The 15,131-nt window shown below is 45.0% G+C and overlaps 1 protein-coding gene across 8 annotated transcripts in view; it reads left to right on the plus strand.

Moving 5' to 3' along the window:
- Window positions 1-15,131, plus strand: part of TIAM1 (TIAM Rac1 associated GEF 1) — a 369,772-nt gene that overhangs the window by 160,904 nt on the left and 193,737 nt on the right. For 3 of the 8 annotated variants that reach the window (XM_040621041.1, XM_040621049.1, XM_040621042.1), the window contains exon 1: window positions 13,707-13,866. The exons of the other annotated variants lie outside the window; for them this stretch is intronic. The gene's annotated coding sequence lies outside the window, so the exon portion shown is untranslated. Of the gene's footprint in view, window positions 1-13,706; window positions 13,867-15,131 lie in introns of those variants that run through there. 8 annotated transcript variants of the gene reach the window in all.

Raw genomic sequence — 15,131 nt, forward strand, 5'->3', positions numbered from 1 at the left:
GCCTGTTCAAATCACTTGTCATTTTCTACTTGGTAGTCGGTCTTATTGATTTGGGGTGTGTGTGTGTGTGTGTGTGTGTGTGTGTGTGTGTTTAACATATTCTGGATAATACGCCTTTGTTGGTTTTGTGAGTTGCATATAGGGTCTCCCAGTGTGGCTTGCCTTTTATTCTCTTATTTATTTTTTAAATAAATAACTATCTTTTAACTAAATAAATACATTTTCAGTCTGAATGTAATCAAATTAGTTATTTGCCTTTATGTCTGTCCTATTTAAATAAAATCTCTTTTTTGAAAAAGATTTTATTTTTAAGTCATCTCTCTACACCCAACGTGGGGCTCGAACTCACGAGCCCTAGATCAAGAGTCACACATTCTTCTGACTGAGCCAGCCAGGTGCCCCTTAAAATCTCTTTTTGATCCAAGGTGACCCATTGTTACCTTAGGTTACAAAGTCTTGTATAAATTGGTACTTTTTCCTTCTCAGATAACACTGGGCATTAGAGTATTGTAACTCCTTTTACGCCCACCTGGTGTATAGGATATTGTCGTGGCATGTCTTTTTTCTTTCCTATCACTTACAATCTCCTGCAATACTATTATTTTATCTCTGGTTCAGGTGGTGTCTTTATTTCTACTCAGTATATGGCAGAACACTTAGGAGACAACAGCTCAACCTCTCCTGGTTCCTTCTGTTTCTGTTGAGAAATCAGTTGACAGCCCAAGGGGTGCGTCTTTATCGGCCATTATAATGTCTGCCTCTTGCTGCTTGTACGATTTTTCTCTTGGGCTTTTCCAGTTCTGCTATGACATGTCTCAGTGTAAGTATCTTCTTATTTCTTCTGCTTGGGCTTTGGAGGACTTCTGGAATCTGTGGATTGGTGTCTTTTGTGCATTTTGGAAAATTGCCAGCTTGTATCTCTTCTCCCTGATTCTCTTTTTTTTTTTTCCCTGCATGTTTCTTTCTCACTGTCTTCTCTGTCTTTTATTTTCTCCTTCTCTGTTTTTCTATCTTTTGTCTTTCTGTGCTTCATTCTTCCAACTAGTCTGAAAAGGAGATACCGTTTTATTCACTCAGCAATTGGTCTTCTAGGCCCTGCTGTGTGCTAGGCTCTGTCCGAGGCAGTTGGGATACCTCAGTGAACAAAGGAGGCAAAGATCCTTGTCTTTGTGAATTACCATTAAATAATAAACAGTTGTTTAATTAGTTATTAATAGTCCTTCATTTTAGTTAGTTAACTGAATGCTGTAATGTGCTGGAAGGTGGTTTAAGTGCATCAAAAAAAGGAAAAGTAGAGCTGCTTTGGGGAGAGGGGCAGTTTTGGGGGGGAAGTGGGGCCAGTTTGGGTACAGTCATGAGAAGGTACCATTTGAATGAGGACTTAAAAGAATCAGCTAATTGCATATCTGGAATGTTCCAGAAAGAGGGAGTGTGTCTGGAAAGTTCAGGGAACATCAGAGAGGCCAAGTGTGGCTGAAGCAGCAGGAGCTAGGGGAGAAGGAGCAGGAGGTGAGGGATGACAAGCTTTGTAGGTCCCTCCAGGGAGTTTGGCTTTTACCCCTAGATTGGAGCAGAGGGTACTGTGATCTGATTTGCACATCAAAGGAACTCCTCTGGCTTCTGGGGTGAGATCAGACTGTGCAAACAGGGAGTTTTGCTCTAGCCCAGCAAAGAGTAGATGGTGGCTCAGAATATAGTAGCAACCAGGGGTGGGGCGTTGAGAGGTGATTTAGATTTAGAGGGAAAAAGGCATCTCTTCCTATGGTGGCCGATGCTCCAGGAGAGCAAGGGGATTTGATAATGTAGTGGAGAGAGAGGGGAATTGCTGGACTATTATCCTCGAGTGCAGGGGGTGCCTAGGGTCTAGTCACAGGAGGACAGATGGATTTTTAGATGAGATATGGGTAGTTATCTGTGGTCACAGACAGGAGGTAGACTATATGGGTACAGATAGAGGCTTGTTGGTGAATATACACAGGCTTGGAAGCTGAGGTAGTCCTATCTGACTGCTCCAGTCTTCTCAGAGAAGTAGGACAAGAGATCATCACCTGAGGAAAAAAGATGAGGAGAAATTATTGGGCATTTGGAATGGGAAGAGTAGATAGGAACGTCACGAAGGGGTGAATGGACTGGAGATTTTGGTATGAAATCGCCAGTTTCATTTAGGGCAGACTTGACCTTAGTGGTCATGAGTTTAAAGTAAGACCAGTGGACTGTTCAGCTGTCTGGGGGCAGGTGCCAAGCAGGCAGCTTGTTGGGTCTAACCAGGTTGCTATCTTTGCCAAATGGATGTGACTAAGTGATAGAGGGGCCAGGGAGTTAAGGAAGGGAACTCAGTGATAGACCAGGGAGGACTGTGAGGCAACATGGCTGTGAGGGCCACCGGAAGGGGGAGGGGGTTGTTGGGCTTGAGGTCTGAGGGGGTTAATCTGGACAAATGGGAGGTGGTGAGCTGAGAGTGGGATGCATGATGTTGACTGTATGGAGAGATTACTGGTCTTTCCCCCTTTCTTAAACAAAATGCTATTTTGGAGACTTAGCATGCTGGGTCTTGAAAATTCTTAATGTAGGTTGAAAAGCCCAGTACTTGCGTATTATTGGAATAAACGTATATTTCCCTCCTTGTTCCCTATTTCTCTTCTTGTTGTTTGGGGTTCAGAAGGAAGTGGCAGAGGACTTTATTTCTGTAGTTTCAGGAGAGAGCTCAGGCCTGCGTGGTTTTGCTCATACTTTCTGGTCTTGGTTATCATCACAAGGGCGTATTCAGTCTAAGTCAACAAATATTTTTGAGGGTCTACCATGTGCTAAGTAAGCTGTCTTCCAGGCACTCAAGATAGAGTTGGGGGAAGAATGGATCAAAATCCTTGCCTGCGTGGGGCTTAGATTCTAGTGAGGGAGAGGAACAATACATAAGACAAATCATAAAATAAGAAAATGTTTAGTGTATGTTTTAAAGAGAAAAAAGTAAAGTAGGAAGTGAAAAAGGAAATGTGTCCCAGAAAAAGGTGGTGGTACACCGTTGGTGGGAGTGGGTAAGAGGACTTCACTGAGAAGGGGACAGTGAACAAAGACCTCAAGTCTAAGGTCACGTGTTTACTCAGAATAAAGATAAGTCCCCAGTGGAAGCAAAAGCATGAGTTGGCATGCCAAGTCCTTATGAAAACCCAAACCCATGCTAATGCCAACGGCTAAGAATATTGATTTTGGTTAATGAACTTGAATGAGCCAGTAGGATCTATGTGTGTGGGTCAATATGTGTCTATGAGACTGTGGAAATGGGCAGTTCATTAACAGCTATATTTGACTCTTTTCTGGGGGGGTGGGATGGGCTCCCTGGGGGGTGTTCCTTCAGAAGGTCGCTGACCTCAGACCCAGCCAACCTGACTAATTTTTGCCCAATGGAAAGTTATGTGGGCAAGGGTTTACAGCTGTTCTTCAATGGGCTGAGTTCATCTGTGGCCAGAGAAGAGAACAAAGGCTCTTAGGATACAGGGCTTTGGCAGGAGCCACAAGTCTGAATCATAAGCCCAAGTCTAAGAAAGGTGTGTGAATTCGTTGGAGCAAGAAGAGTGAAAGTCAGGGTTGGCTTGTCTCGGTCATGGCCAGGCCTCCGCAAGGATTCCGTTTGGTGGCTTGGCGTCGTTGTGACCCAATGCTGAGGACTCCCTTCTCTCAGAAACCAGACGGCTGAGCCTTGGTGTGTCAGATATCCAGTGAGTTTGTCAACCTGCTTGGGAGAGCCTACCCCACACCGACTGGTTGGCATGTGTAGCTCTTGGTACCTTGCCAAGAGCAGTGTGTCATCCTGTGAGTCACCTGCCATGTTTTACAGGGAAGTCTGGGGGAGCGTGTGCAAAATTCTCTTCATTATGTGTTTCTTTTGATTGTGAACCACCACTGTAAGTAGCTGAGCACAAAATACCCACCTAATGGTTAATTATCTCAGTCCAGACCTTGAACTTGCCGAATGCACAGGAACTTGGTTCTGCAAAAGGGCCCAGTGACTATATTGACGAGATTCCAGCACATACATTATGCATGTTCTTTGACTGCTGCCCAATTTAACTTGCTCCTCTTAGGTACCTTGTTCATCGTTTTTCTCAGACGGGGTGATGATTACCTGCCAGAAGCTTCATGACAAACCCTGAAATACGTTGCTTGCTTGCTACGTTTGGCCTTGAGAGGGGGATGCGTGCCCCATGAGCAGGCGCAGGCTCTGGGAATCAGGTTCGGCTCTCCGACTTTGTGAGCCCAGAACCCATGCCTTTTAAAGGTGGTGATAATAATAAAATCACATACAAGCTGCCAAGACTGTAGGCCACGTGTGGCAAAGGGATGAGGGAGGGCAGCGGTCCCAGCCTCAGAGCGACCAGCTTGGAATTTCAGACCTAACTCCCACTTGTCAGGTGGCTTTGGGCGGTTCGTGTAACCTTTTGGAGCCTCAGTGTCTTTATCTGTAAAATGGATCTAGTTCTCATACTTTGTTGAGTTGTCATGGGGACCAGGCACAAAAATGGATGAGTGGCCCTCAGCCCTGTGGTTTGCACGAAGTGCTCAGGAAATGTGATTCATCCTTGGGGAGCGTCACAGGCGTAATGCTATTGTAACCCACTTTCCAGATGAGACAGTGAGGTTTTACAAGGATTAGGTGATGGGCTGTTGACTAGCAAAGGAATTCCTGGCCAGTTCAGGTCCGTTAAATGTGTAAAAAGTGGTTGTTAAAATGTGCGCCATTTCACGTACTCAACTGGCAACTTGAGTTTGGTGCATTTCTCTCACTCTTACGGTGCTGGGTTCACATCCATCCTTCAGGTTCTTGATCTGCTTTGAAGTTGGGGATGGGAACAGATTGGGGGAAGCCGAGGTACAGCGAGGGATATTTCGTCCCGGTGCGACACCTGGCATACCGTGAAAGCTTTGTCTGCGAGGAGGTGTGCCTTGTTTTATCTTTATAATTGGAAAAGATTTAATTTCATAGGTTAGACAATCCCATTTTATCTCTTACAATCAGAGAAAATCGCTCTTTTAGGTATGTGATTAAGATCGTGGCAATGCGACGGGGAGAACAGGCACATTTTAAAGCTGGTTAATGTGCTTAGATTAAAGTTCTGATTACTTTTGTTTTTAGCAGCAGTATTTTGAAAAGCTACGTGGTCCTGAGCCGCCAACAGGTTGCAAATGAGGCGTTGTTTTGAATCTTTAAGAAAAGTTGTAGTAAAAAATCTACGTAAGATAGAATTGGCCATTTTGACCGTTGTTAAGTCTGCAGTTCCGTGGCGCTAATGAGGTTCCCAGTGTTGTACGATGACCACTGTCTGTGTCCCAGACTCTCTCGTCGCTCCCACAGCAGCGCTGTAACCATTAAATGGTGACTCCCCATCCCCCCCGTCCTTCACCATTTGGTAACCTCTAGTCTCCTTTCGGACTCTTTGTACCTGCCTGTTCTAAGATATTTCGTGTAAGTGGAATGATGCAGTCGTTGTTCTTTTGTGTCTGACTTCAACTGGCATACTGTTTTCAAGGTTCATCCATTTGTAGCCTTTTTCTGAACTTTATTCCTTTTATCGGCTTTATTCCTTTTGTCCGTTGTACGAATGGGCCACATTTTGTCCATCCGTCCATCTGTTGATGGACGCCTGGGTTCTTGACCCTTTTTGCCAATTGTGCACAGGGCTGTGGTACATATTTACGTGCAAGTGAAAAGATGCTATTTTGCAGCATCTGTAGAGACATGTTTTGGTTTCTTGGGGAGAAATTGGAGGAGGCTTGTCTTTGGCCAGGGTGCCCACATGACCCCTCGGGCATGTATGAATCCATCCCACATCACCCCCAGGCTTACCTGCAGTCTTGCCGAGCCTAGCAATTTGTTTGGGAGGTTGCTGGCTGCTGGTGAATCAGACCGCTTTCAGCCGTCCGGCTTGACTGCGTCCTTCTGTCCGGGTCTCTGAGCCTCTTGTTTGCTCATCTGGGGCTGAGCCAAGACATTTTTCACACACCTAGTTATTATGGTTTGCTTATTAGTTTTCGATGGGCTCAATTTATATAATTTTTTAAATTTATATGTGCCTTTTGTACTGTGTTGGGGCCCAAAATTATATATGCATATACTGCATTTAATGTTTATTTTATGGATTTTTTTTTTTCTGGTGAGGAATAATTGAGTTGGCAGGACATACAGTAGATTTGTTTAAGTAGATCTGGGTTCTAGACTGAATCTACCATTATTTTATTATGTGAGCTTGAGTGAGTCACTTAATCCTTCTGACCTCAATGGGTGAGTGATTAATCAGAACCCCTTCTTACTCTTATGTATCTGGGTCTGCGACTCTGCATGTGTCTGTTGCCTACCCCAGGTCACTTAATATTTTGAGATATCGGCTTATTGTATTTCTGATTGAAAATACTCATTGCCAAGAGAGTTTCCCTTTCTCCACATCCTCGCCAACATCTGTTGTTTCCTGAGTTGTTGATTTTAGCCATTCTGACCAGTGTGAGGTGGTATCTCATTGTGGTTTTGATTTGTATTTCCCTGATGATGAGTGATGTTGAGCATTTTTTCGTGTGTCTGTTGGTCATTGGTATGCCTTCTTTGGAGAAATGTCTGTTCATGTCTTTTGCCCATTTCTCAACTGGATTTTTTGGGTTTTTGGGTATTAAGTTTGATAAGTTCTTCGTAGATTTTGGATACTAGCCCTTTATCTGATAAGATATTTGCAAATATCTTCCCCTTCCCCTCTTACACTGTTGGTGAGAATGCAAACTGGTGCAGCTACTCTGGAAAACAGTATGGAGGTGCCTCAAAAAGTTAAAAGTAGAGCTACCCTACGGCCCAGCAATTGCATTATTAGGTATTTATCCAAAGCATAGAAACTGATTCAAAGGGGCACATATACCCCATTGTTTATAGCAGCAATGTCCACAATAGTCCAAAGTATGGAAAGAGCCCCAATGTCCATTGACAGATGAATGAATAAAGAAGATGTGGTGTGTATACACAACACACAAACACACATACACACACACAATTGAATATATGTACTCACACACTGGAATATTACTCGGCCATCAAAAGAATGAAATCCTCCCATTTACAATGACGTGGATGGAACCTAGAGGGTATTATGCTAAGCAAAATAAGTCAGAGAAAGACAGACATACAATTTCATTCATGTGGGATTTAAGAAGCAAAACAGATGAACATGGGGAAGGGAAGGAAAAATAAGATGAAAACAGAGAGGGAGACAAATCATAAGAGACTCTTAACTCTAGGAAACAAACTGAGGGTTGCTGGAGGGGAGGGGGATAAGGGGATGGGGTAACTGGGTGATGGGCATTAAGGAGGGCACTTGATGAAACGAACACTGGGTGTTATATGCAACTGATGAACCACTAAATTCTACCTCTGAAACAAAAAAAAGAAAAAGAAAATACTCTTTGCCTGTTGGATTTTGTTTACATTAGGGAAAATGGCACCAAGTGCTCCCAGAGTACAGAAAATCTACGTCTATGTTCTTAGAAAGGAAAACACCAGTGGATTCTCATTTGCATGTTTCCTCTGACATTAGAAGTCACTTAATAATGATTCTGTGCCTGTCACTAGCAGAGGACTGTGTAAGGTGTCAGGTGTTAGAGATGCATCTATGGGCGTGGTCCTTGTCACTTCACTGTTGCTCCCAGGTGCTGGGTGTGTCCTTACACTCAGCTTCACCTTATTCCCACCTACCCTTCCTGCAGTATGTTTTGGTCCGTACATTGTGGAATGATAGTTTCCAGTGTTTAAATATAAAATAAAAATTAAAACTCTCAATAACAAAACCAAGTACCAGTTAGGATGGTTGTCCTCAGTGGGTGCCCTAGGCCTGTGTGTCTCACTCTGGTGGTCCTCGTGAGGGGGCTTGCTGCTTCCCCACAATAGGGACATGAGGAAGGGCTCAAGAGGTCTTTCCGTGGCCTCCGGGTCTTGGAAGGTCTCCCGCTCTCCCATTTGGTGCATCACTAGTGTCTGAACTGTATTTCTCTCATGACTAAAATAGCAATATCAACACGAAAACCTTGAAAACATTTAAAACACTAACATGGTTGCTTATTTCCTGACTGAAAATTGTTTTTGCACATTTTAGGGCCCCTCAGCATTTAGCAGAAGTATTGGGTACGTGTAACCCCCTGGATTGTCAATAGATGTTGATTTCAACTCCCCATTTTACTGAAAGGGAAGCCAGGTGGTTTGCTCTAAGTTATTCCTCTGGTGGTTGGTGGAGCGCGGACTCGAGCAGGGCCTTATTTCACACCCTTGCTTCTCCCTTGACCAAAGGAGGCCTCCTCGATGGGACTGCTCCCTGAGCCCCAGTGGGAATGCTCCCTGGGGGCTATATTGAGGACCGGAAGGCTATCCTGGCTCCACACATTCTTTGGAGAGAAGGCAGGACTGAAATCAGAACTTGACTTCTTATCTTCTTGCATTAGTTATTCAGCACGACCACGCTTTTAGTGCCAATAATAATTATTATTGTTTATTGCTGCTGAGCAGAGAGGTGTCTAAAAGAGCCCACACCAGGGAAAACCCAGATGCTCTCGCCCCCACGAACCACATGTACCTCTTGTGCTAGGCTCACAGGGCCCTTGGCACCAACCGCCTCACTGTGCGTGTGGGCAGGACAGCATCTGGCCCCATATGGTTGATTGCGAGTCAGTATGTGAAGGGTTCATGGACTTTTCCTTTGGCTTCTTGTTACCTTTATCCTCGGGTTGCACTTCCTGCCCTTCCAGTTACAAGCATGGCTTCAGTTATAAATATGAGAGCCACCAGTGAGTCCCGAAACTCTTGACTCTGGCATGTTCCATAAACGTTGTGTGAGCAGTTGTCATTTGGGGCACTCAAAGCAACGGGAGTTTTAAAATCATGGGAACATGTGATTGGAAGATAGAACTAGGAAGCCAGAGAATATTAAGTGGGCTATTACCACTTAAATAGTTGAGGAAATCGAGGCTTCTGGATTATGAGGAACTTGCCGCACATTTAGTCCCTGCTGGGTATCCTGGATGCAGGGTATTTAAAGGCTATACAAGTTTTCTTGGCCTCTTTTTGACAGACTTTGTATTTTTCAGGAGTACTTTTGCTTCTTTGTTAGGCGTTCAGTTTTCAGATGGAGAAAACTCTGTTCAAAGTCACTAAGTTTGCTTGGTGTGAGGTTTAATTTTAAGTTGTAAAACTTTTTTGCATCAAATCAAATTGAATGAGAGCCTGCGCTTGAAGACGTCGTCTGAGAGGACGAATCTCGGTTTTTCTGTCAGAGAGAAGGAAGGCTTCATCCGGGGATTTCAGACATGGGTTTTCAAACACGTCAGCATTCTTGGTGAGCCTCAGACCACCAAGCGCAAGGGGGGTGGGATGGATCCATATTTAGACTTTTGATCCGTTTCAAATATGAAAATTTGATTTCGGCAATCATTCAGTAGCCAACCACAAAATGTATTCGTGACAAAGCTGTGGAATTTCTGTAGCGATACCGTATGATTAACGGGATCTGGATTTGGACCTGCAATGATGCTGGGGAGTCCTGTCTTTGGATTCAGATCGTCTGTGTTCATCAACACCCCTGTTGGGCTTCACCTAACTGAGGAAGAGAATGCTCTTTTCTCTAGCTTTGCTGCTGGTTTGCCGTTTCGAGGTGACACAGTTGACAGCAGGTTGATGTGGGCCCTTGTTTGCCTTGTGCCTGGGAACCCACCTTGGCTGTCTATGTGAGCTGGGAAAGGTGGGGAAGTAAACTCCATTGCAGGAGTTGGTGTCAAAATCTTGGACCTTGTCAGCTCAGCGGACGGCAGCCCTCTTTCCATTAAGCTGTCCTGATCTTTGATCAAGTCGGTTCTGAAGACCCTGGAGCAGAAATCCAGAAGAGTCTTGCTTAAGGAAGGCATTGGTGTCATTGAGAACACAATCTGAAAGGAATTTTAGTCAGCAGTTGTAGGTCAAGTTTATAAAACAGCAAGATAAAGCCGGAATTAAAATCTTTGGGGAAATAAACTCTCCATAGTTTTTTTGTTTCTGAGCGTCAGTTCAACTGACAAAGGGAAAGNNNGCTGTCTGACCCTTTCTTTTTTTTTTTTTTTTAAAGATTTTATTTATTTATTTGACAGAGATAGGAACAGCCAGCGAGAGAGGGAACACAAGCAGGGGGAGTGGGAGAGGAAGAAGCAGGCTCCTAGTGGAGGAGCCTGATGTGGGGCTCGATCCCACAACGCGGGGACGCCGGGATCACGCCCTGAGCCGAAGGCAAACGCTTAACCGCTGTGCCACCCAGGCGCCCCTGTCTGACCCTTTCTGAGTTTCCCGCCACATACCAAATGTTGTTTTCCAACATATATTTATTTATTCGGTATATGGTCTTATATCTGTGTAGCTAGCTCTTGGGTAGATATCCGTGACCAGGACAAATACCTTAGAAGGGTGTCAAGGCTTCGAGTTTTTCAAAATATTTTTACATAAATCTTTTTATTTGTGGTAGCGTTTGATTATTTTTCTAACTCGTGTCGTTTAACACCGTCCCCCGCTTTTGCCTGATCTTGGGAAATTGTTAAGCACAAAAGTCAGCTGTGCTCCCTCTACTGGTTGTATTGCTTTGGAACAGAAACACTATGCATTCTTGATTAAGTTCATTGCTTTTGGTGGGACTCATACCTGTGCTCACATTTTCTTTTCCTAAATTCGTATGGCTTTTAAGAAGCAAGACTAATGGCAGTTAGAGCTCCAAGTAAAGAAGCTGGTGACATAATGAGGGATAGGGCGTTCTCCGTCCTGCCCATTTATATAGGGGTGTGTGGAGAGGACCCACCAGCCTGGCATCCTTCCTTCCTTTGATGCCAGGAGCAGCTCCCCGTGGGGCTGGGGGCCACTGCCTGAGGACCTCTCAGGTTCTGAGGTTGTGAGCTTTCACCCATGTCAGGTATTTTGCGATCTGTCAGCCACTGAATGAAACCAGCAGGTTTTCTGTGGGCTCACAGGTTGTTCCGACTCTGAACTCAGGGTGCCTTGCAGATTCCTCCAGAAGTGACTATAGGAGGGTCTTTATTTACTGGCCTGAGAGATGGGTAATGAGGTGAGGACCAATTCCATTCCATCAACGTGCATTTATCACATACCGACCATCCGTGAGGCTCTGAGGGAGTTCAAGGGGAGCAGACCCACTGTCCCGTGCCCCGTTTTGAAAAACACTGAGCCACAAGAACAAGACTGCTCCCGGCATTCTAGAGTTTCAAAGAAACACTTCTTCGGTAATGATGAGACGAAAACCTGTAGAAAAGCTGTCTTCACTTTGTAGGTCCTTCAGCCTGATGGGTAGACATGGTGGGGCTTGCATCTTTTTTCCTGTAAGTGATTTGTAACTTTCTTTTCGATAAGCTCTGATGAGATGAAACATCCTTCCTGTTCTCAATGGAGCGTCTCCAGCTCAAGACCATCAATGGAGAAATGAGTCTGGTGCCTGTGATAAGCCCGCTTTGTCTGTGTATCTTGCACAGCGCCTACCCTGCCTCCTCCCCGAGACGTGCTATCTGTGATCCTAGAGCTGATACCCCTGCCTTATGTTATCTTCCTCTCCACCCCCTTCTTGATGATTGCCCTCTAAATTTGACGCAGGTCCTTAGCTTCATGCGTGCATAGGCTTGAGGCTGTGCCCCCTACGCCTGAATGCTTTCCTGCTTCTGACCCCAGTGCCCACTCTGATCGCACACAGGTGGTCCAGCCATCGGATGCTGCATGGTGGAAAAGGAGGGGAAATGCTATTCTATATCCTTATAAGTCCCCCGGGAGTCTCTTCCTGATGCTGATGATTATATATGGAATGAATAAATTCAGTGACTGTCGATAGTGGAGCCTGTCTCCCAGGGCTTCTAATCAGTCAGCAGTTTTGGCATTTGGGGGCTGGATAATTTTTTGTTGTGGGAGGCTTTCCCATGCAGCATATCCGTGTCTTCTGCCTGCTCGATGCCAATAGCTTCCTCAAGTTGTGATGACCAAAAATGTTTCCACTATTGTTGAATGTTCCCACTGGGCAAAGTCACTTCCTGTTAAAGGTGACTGCCAATTTCACGCATCCCGTCTCTTTATTCTGCTCCTTCAGAATTCTCCATGGACATTCTTTTGGTCACTTGCTTCATTCATTTAACAAATATGTATGGATTTTCTACTTATGCCAGCCTCTGTGCAAGGTACTAGGAATATAAAGATGAGCTAGGCATCTCCTTCTTCATGTTCATATATATATGTATATATATGAGAATATATATATATGAGAATATATATATGAGTCAATTTTGAATGTATCATGGTTTCCACTGTTTTGGGTTTTATCATTATTATCTTGTAAGTTCCCTTTTCTGAATGTCGCTCCCAACCTACAACTCTGACAGGCAGTAGTTGAGTAATTAGGACTTTTTTAGTGAATGTTGTGTTTCTATTTCTGTAGCCTGGGTCTTTGAGGAAAGCCCCTTGCCGTGCGGGTCAGTATCCTCGACTTTGACACCGCTATTAACCTTGTAAAATGATAATGGTCTATTAATCTATCAATTTCATCCATGAATGCTTCAGCTGTTACAGATATGGCCTCTACTTGTCATTCCAGGTCTCCTCTTTTCTTATATTGTGATTTCCTTCATTTTCTTTAAACAGCCACCTGAGGCTTCATTTAACATGTGTGGTCATTTTTTAGTGTTATTTAATGAAACTTCTGTTTCGGAACCAAGGTCAGGCCTAGCGAAGGGATGATCACTGGATTGCTTTTGGGTGGACTTTGAAGTTAGCTCGTGTCCTTCAGAATGCTCAGAAACTGTGGTATGAATATTGCTCATGGGAAATTAAGTTTATGGCAGCTATTTTTCTAGGGGGAGGGAAAAGGATATATTTCAGGGAGGAGTTTACAGTTGGTTCTAACTATGTTGGTAATTTTAATTTTTTTTGGTGCATAATGGATACTTGAGGGTTCACTATATGATTTTCAAATATATTTTTGCACGTCTGAAGTATTTTGTAGTAAGTTTTAAAGGACATACAGCCAGTTGTAAGTTTGCTTTTTGTTTTTCTGACCCCCATTCTGTGTAAGTAGATGTTTAGGAATTAGGTCTCTCCTGGCCAACCTACCCACATTCCTGCCTGTGCAGAGGGGGCATCATGCAATTATTTAAGATTTCTAGCTTTTTATTTTATTTTATTTTTATTTAGTTTTTAAAGATTTTATTTATTTATTTGACAGAGAGACAGCCAGCGAGAGAGGGAACACAGCAGGGGGAGTGGGAGAGGTAGAAGCAGGCTCCCAGCGGAGGAGCCTGATGTGGGACTTGATCCTGGAACGCCAGGATCACGCCCTGAGCCAAAGGCAGACGCTTAACGACTGCGCTACCCAGGCGCCCCTAAGATTTCTAGCTTTTTAAATAAAAAAAGAGGCACTGCCTTCTTGCCCTGTGCTGCCGAGAAAAAAATGTGATAGGAACTTAGGCCTTCTGCAGGGAGGCCAGGTTCATCTGTGAAATGGTTCAGGTCTGTTAGGAATAAATTTTCCCCAAGGTGGTGGAGGAGCCCAGAGCTGGGACTCCCAGTGACAGCCGGCCTGAGTTCTTGGTCTTGGGAACGCCAAGGGGAGAATTAAATTGGGGAAGGAGGTGGAGAGGAGGGAGGCGACGGTGGGTGGGGAGGAGCGACAAACCCTCTCCAACACACCCAAATGACCAGATTCATCACAGCACGAAACTTCACAAGTTACGCCCACTCCCTCTGCCAGAAGCCGGGGAAGGCTGCTGCTTCCTCATTTCTGTTACTGGAAGCTTGGAGATGTGAGGCAAGACGGGGAAGCATGTGCGCCTTGCTGAGCCGTGGTGAGCGTTAATTTCAAGCCCATTCTTCCCACCGCCGAATTTCTTTGTGTTGGATGGTGAGGGCGCGCAGCCCAGGTGGCTGTGGCGGAGGAGAGGCTGGTGGGGCCCCCCGGAGCTCTGCGCTGGACCCGTGCGCCCGGAGCCCTGCGGAATCCGTGAGCCGCGTCTCCACGCTGTGCTGGGACACCCCGGGGGCGCCGCCCGTGTGCTTTCAGGCTCCTGGGTGAAGGGTTGGGGCTTTGCGAGCGCTTTACCTTTCCCTCTTTGCCTTCCCTATCCCGGGATCCTAAAGGGTAGGGCGGAAGGGAGGCTGCGGGATCAGGTTACCCACCAGAGGTGTCCCCGCTGTACCCGCTGTCTAGCTGCGCAGTCTGTAATCACAGGTCATTGCTGTTGAAAATGAATTCCCTGAAAGGCTTGGGATTCAGTATTTCCGAGGAAATGTTCCGAAGCTGGGGCCCCGGACAGCTTCCTGGGTCAGTGTGGGAATTCCATAGGGAGGCATCAGAAGGCTTGGGTTTCTCATTAATTTTGTGTCCGATTTAGTTCAGCTCAAGACTCCCTAGCTATTGAGGTGTTATTTGTGTATCTGGAACTTTCTTGAAAATATTACATTTTTCTGTGGCAGCTGCTTTATCTCCAGGTCTATTGCCTAAGTCAGATTTGGGTGGGGCGGTGAAAGGAAGTTTGGGTGGAGGCTGGCACCCGGGCTGGGATCATTGCAAGTGACGCTTAATGTATGTTCCAGCAAGTGATGGACTTGGCCAAAGGTAAAGTTTCTTGCAGACATTCTTTAGATTTTATTTGAAACCCCTTTTAGAGCTTTATGGTGTTTGCTCACTGCATGGGGGTCCGATGGAGGCTTTTGGGCTAATTTACCTGTTTCACCTATTTTATATCCAGTCAACAGGTTAGTGCAGAGCAGTGGGAGCTCTCTCTCTCTCTCTCTCTCTTTCTCTCTGTGTGTGTGTGTGTGTTGTAAGATAATCCTTCATATGAATTTTTAGAGAATTGTCTTATTTTTAGGACAACTTCACCGAGGTAAAGAAATGTGTGGTTGTTACTATGTCTCTAGAAAACCAGATTTCATCTTATAAGTGTTTCTCCGAGATCTGGGGTGAGTGCAATTAGGAGGATGTGAAGAGCTGGTTTTATCCTCTTCCTGATATCAGAATGGCACAGCTGGCTTTTTTGGTGTACCTTCCACTCGAACTTTGGGGTCAGGGGATAGGTTGCTGTGGCCATAGTTTTACTTAGTTTGTTTT

The sequence above is a fragment of the Ursus maritimus genome, unplaced genomic scaffold, assembly GCF_017311325.1.
Source record: "Ursus maritimus isolate PB19 unplaced genomic scaffold, ASM1731132v1 scaffold_4, whole genome shotgun sequence".
Lineage (NCBI taxonomy): Eukaryota > Metazoa > Chordata > Mammalia > Carnivora > Ursidae > Ursus > Ursus maritimus.